Below are 5727 nucleotides of genomic sequence, written 5' to 3'. Positions count from 1 at the left end.
GGCTGTTGGTTTGTCATAAATGGCCTTTATTATATTGAGGTAAAGACCATCTATTCAAATTTTCTGTAGAGTTTTTACCATGAATAAATGTTGGACCTTATCGAAGGCTTTTTCTGCATCTATAGAAATGATCATGTGATTCTTATTTTTGGCTTCATTGATATGGTGGATTACATTTATTGATTTGTGTATGTTGAACCATCCTTGCATTCCTGGGATGAATCCCACTTGGTCATGGTATATAATCTTCTTGATGATTTGCTGCATCCTATTTGCCAATATTTTATTGAGGATTTTTGCATCTGTGTTCATTAGGGAGATCGGTCTATAGTTCTCTTTTTTAGTTGGGTCTTTCTCAGGTTTTGGTACTAGAGTGATATTTGCTTCCAGGAATGACTTAGGAAGGATTGCTTCCCTTTCAATTTCATTGAATAGTTTGAGGAGTGTCGGCATTAGGTCTTCTTTGTATTTCTTGTAGAATTCTGCAGTGAATCCATCTGGGCCTGGGCTCTTCTTGGTGGGTAAGGACTTAATTACATTTTCAATTTCAGTAACCGAGATTGGGTTATTCAACAATTTTACATCCTCTTGATCTAGCTTTGGCACTTCATATGCTTCTAAGAATCTGTCTATTTCTTCTGTGTTATCAAACTTTTGAGAGTAGAGGTTTTCGAAATAGGGGTTGATGATCTTCTGTATTTCTATTGGGTCTGTAGTGACTTCTCCTTTTTCATTTCTTATTGCATGAATTTGAGCTTTTTCTTCCCTTTCTTAAATAAGGTTGGCTAGGGGCTTATCGATTTTATTTATTCTTTCAAAGAACCAACTCTTTGATTTGTTGATCCTTTGGATTGTTTTCTTAGTCTCTATTGCATTGATTTCTGCTCTGATTTTTATAATTTCCTCCCTTCTTTTGGCTTTGGGCTTGACTTGCTCTTCTTTTTCTAGCTGTTTGAGGTGTAGCATCATATTATTTATTTGTATTCGTTCTGTTTTCCTGATGTGGGAACTCAGTGCAATAAATTTTCCTCTCAGGACGGCTTTCATTGCATCCCACAGATTCTGGTAAGTTGTATCTGCATTTTCATTTTCTTTTAGGTATTGTTTGATTTCTTCTTTAATTTCTTCTGTGACCCACTGATTACTCAAGAGTGTGTTATTCAGTTTCCATGTGTTTGTGGGATTTTTGCAGTATCTTTTATCGTTAATTTCTAATTTCAGAGCGCTGTGATCCGATAACATGCAAGGGATGATTTCAGCTCTTTTGCACTTGTTTAAATATGTTCTGTGAGCTAATATATGGTCTATTTTAGAAAATGATCCATGTACTGCTGAGAAGAATGTGTATTCTGATGTTGTTGGGTGGAACATTCTGTATATGTCTATCAAACCCATTTGTTCACAGGTATGATTCAGTTCTGTTATTTCTTTACTCATTTTCTGTCTGGTCGATCTGTCCCTTGGTGTCAATGGCGTATTAAGGTCTCCTGTTACAATTGTGTTACTGATAATTTGAGTTTTCATTTCTGTTAATAATTGTTTTATATAACTGGGCACTCTGGAGTTTGGTGCGTATATATTTAAGATAGTTATCTCTTCCTCTTGGAGTTTTCCCCTTACGAGTATGTAGTGACTTTCTTTATCCTTTATGGTCATTGTTGGTTTAAAGTTCATCTTGTCTGCAAACAGAATGGCTACTCCTTCCTTTTTTTGGATTCCTGCTACATGAAGAATTGTTTTCCATCCTTTGACTTTCAGTCTGTGAGTATCCTTCTGGGTTAGATGGGTTTCCTGTAAACAGCATATGGTTGGATTTTGTTTCTTGATCCATTCTGCTAGTCTGTTTCTTTTGGTTGGTGCATTGAGACCATTTACATTAATGGTTATTACTGTGAAATGTTGGTTAATTGTAGGAATCTTATCTCTCTGCTGTTGCATCTTTATCTTTCTGTTCTGTTTAATTATTTGCTTTGCTTAGTGCTTTTTTCCTTTGTGTATCTAAACTGTCTTTCAATATTTTTGCAGGGTTGGTTTGGTGTTCATGAAGTTCTTCAGCTGTTCTTTGTCATGGAAGTATCGTATTTCACCATCTATTTTAAATGATAGTTTTGCAGGATATATCAGTCTAGGTTGGAAATCATTTTGCTTTAGGATCTGGAATACTTCACTCCATGCTCTTCTTGACTTTATTGTTTGTGATCAGAAGTCTGCTGTGATTCTGATAGGTTTTCCTTTATAAGTGATCTGTCTTTTCTCTCTGACAGCTTTTAATATTCTATTCTTGTGTTGGATTTCTGGGATGGTGATTATTATATGTTTGGGTGTAGTTTTATTTTGGTTATGACTATTTGGAGTTCTATATGCTTCACTCATCCTGATGTCAGTTTCTGATCTCATGCTTGGGAAGTTTTCAGCTATTGCTTCTCTAAATATCCTCTTGATATCCTTTATGTTGTCTCCTTCTTTTTCATTCATCCCTATCATTCTTATGTTATTCTTCTTTGCATCATCTTGCAGTTGTTGAATTGTTGTTTCCTGATTCCTTGTTATTTTTAAAAGATCTTTCCTTTCCTGTTCACTAGCTGCAATCCTGTCTTCAAGGTCTGAAATTCTATCTTCACTTTCATTAAGGCGGTTTTTACAACTTTCAGTGGAGTTTTTTATTTCCTGTATACCTCTGTGCATCTGCATTATGTATTCTGTTTGTTTCTTATATTGCTCATCTAGGGATTCTATCTTTTTGTTTAGTTCCTCCAATTTTTTATCTGTGTTTTCTTTAGATATATTTAGAATCTCTTTCATTTCTTTTATCATTTCTTCTTTTATCTGGGATATTATTTCGAGTTTGAATTTCTTTAAAGCTTCCTGGAGTTGCTTGTCAACTTCAGTAGCTATTGTGTCTGATATATGAGGAGGATGGGATATGTTTTCTTCTAAATACATTCCTCCTAGGGTTTCCTGAGATGGGCTGGAGGTTTGAGGTTGTAAGTTGGTCTTTCGTTTTGTCATTTTCCTATATTTCTGTGTTTCAAGTATTATTTGAAAGCCTCCTCAGGATCTGTTGAAAATCCCCTTCTATGTTTGCAGCTACTGGGACTCTGGCACCACTCTACCCCAGGCCATTGGGCCTGCAGAACCAATGGCCCTCCTCTGCTTGTTCAGAACTCTGCGGTTCCAGACAAGCTGGGCCTCAGGGACACTGTGCGCCCACCTGCCCCTTGAAAACTAAAACTATACCCATGCCTACCACCATGTAGTAAACTAAAATCTAAATGAATCAAAGATCTGAATATTAAAACAGAAACACTAAATCTGTTGGAAGACAAATTAAGTAAAAATCTTGAAGACATGGGGGTAGGCAGAAAATTCATGAACACGAATCAAACTACATGGGAGATACTTCCCAGACTCAATAATTGGGATCACATCTCATTAAAAAGTTTCTGCATATCAAAAGAAATCTGCAGCATAGTGTAAAGAAAACTTGCAGACTAGGAAAAAATCTTAGTGAACTGTCCCTGAGACAAAGGACTTCTGTATAAAACATATAAAGAGTTAATCACTTATTAAAGAGGCTATCTTTCATCCAGTGAACATATTTGGCCCCTTTGTCAGTGATAAAGTGGCTGAGTGTGTTTTTAGTTGTAGTTATATATTCTAATCTACTCCATTGATATTTGTCTGTTTTTATTCAAGTACCATGCTGATTTTATCACAATAGCTTTGTAGTATGACTTCAAGTCAGGGATTGTGATGCTTCCTACCTTGCCTTTGCTGCTTAGAATTGCCTTGGTATTCTTGGTCTCTTCTGGTTCCACATGAGTTTTAGGAATGAATTCTGTAGATCTATGAAGTATGATAATGTTATTTTTCTTCCTACCTAGTCTTTGCTGTTTTGAATTGCCTTGGTATTCTAGGTCTCCTCTGATTCCACATGAGTTTTAGGAATGATTTCTGTAGATCTATGAAGTATTGATAATGTTTTGATTCAAATTGCATTAAATGTGTATAAGCATTTTGGGAGAATGACCATTTCTCACTATTTGTTCTTCCTATCCATGAACAAGAATGTCTTTACATTTTCTGTATCCTTTTGATTTCTTTTTTCAGGGTACAGTAATTTTCATTGAATAGATCTTTTATTTCCTTTGTTAGATTGATTCCTAAGTATTTCATTTTTTGGATGCTATTGTAAAGGGTGTGTCTTCTCTCATTTTTCTCTCAGTGAGTTTGCTTTTTGTTTAGAGGAATACTATTTATTTTTGATTGTTGACATTGTATGAAGCTACATTACTGAATTTATTTATTATACTTAGGAGTTTTTCAATGGAGAATTGGGTGTTTTCTATATAGAGTGTCATGTAATCTGCAAACAATGGTAATTTAACCTTTTCTATCTCTATTGCTTTTGCTTCTCTCTCTTGTCTAACTACTCTGGCTAATTTTTGCAGCACTATATTGATTGTGAGTGGTGACAGTGGACATCCTTGTCTTATTCCTGATTTTTAAAGTGAAAACTTAGTTTTTGATCATTTGGTTTTTCATAGATGGCTTTTATCAGATTGAGATAGAGACTATCTATTCTGATTTTCCCTCAGCTTCTTATCATCAATGAGTGTTGAAGTTTATCAAAGCTTTTTCTGCATCTATTGAAATGATAATGTGATTCATGTCTTTGACTCCACTGATATGATGTATTACAGTTATTGATTTTCATACATTGAAACACCCCTGCATTCCTGGGCTGAATCCCGCTTGGTCATGGAGTATAATCTTCATGATGACTTGCTGCATTCTTTTTGCCAGTATTTTATTGAGGATTTCTGTGGCTGTGCTCATCAGGAAGACTGGCCTATAGTCCTCTTTTTTGGTTGAGTCTTTCTCTGGTTTTGGTGTTAGGGTAATACTTGCTTCTTGGAATGAGTTAGGAAGAAATGCTTAACTTTCAATTTTATGGCAGAGTTTGAGGAGTGTTGGCATTAAATTGTCCTTGAATTTCTTGTATAATTCAGCTGTGAATCTATTAGAACCTGGGTTCTTCTTTGTTGGTAGGGTTCTAATTACATTGTCAATTTTATTCACTGAAATTAGAATATTCAGCAGTTTTACATCTTCTTGATTCAGTTTTGGTAATTCATATGTTTCTAGGAACTTGTCCATTTCTTCTGTGTTATCAAACCTATAAGAGTAAAGTTTTTTGAAGTAGGTATTGATGATCTTCTGTATTTCCACAAAGCCTGTAGTGACTTCATTTCATTCCTTATTGTATAAATTTGAATTTTTTCTCTTCATTTTAAAATAAGATTGGCTACTGGCTTATCAGTAATTTTCATTCTTTCAAAGATCCAACTCTTTACTTCATTTGCTTGTAGATATTGTTCAATTTCTTGTTTATTTTCCTCTGACTGTTCAGGTGTGTATTATTTAATTTCCATTTTTATGGAGTTTTCGCAGTTTCTTTTGGCATTAATTTCTAGTTTCATGGCATTATGATCAGATAATATACATGGGATAATTTTAATTCTTTTGCTTTTACTTAAACATGTTCTATGGGCTAATATATGATCTATTCTAGAGAATGTTCCATGCGCAGCCAAGAAAAATGTGTATTCTGAGGCTGTTGCATAGAACACTTTCCACAAGTCTATTAAGTCCATTTGTTGACAAGCTGGATTCAGTTCTGTTCTTTCTTTGCAGACCTTCTGGATTTTTGACCTGCCTCCTTGT

Source organism: Cavia porcellus, unplaced genomic scaffold (genome assembly GCF_034190915.1).
Source record: "Cavia porcellus strain 051 isolate PalLab524CR breed Dunkin Hartley unplaced genomic scaffold, mCavPor4.1 scaffold_3, whole genome shotgun sequence".
NCBI classification, from domain to species: Eukaryota; Metazoa; Chordata; class Mammalia; order Rodentia; family Caviidae; genus Cavia; species Cavia porcellus.
This window is presented reverse-complemented; position numbering follows the sequence as displayed.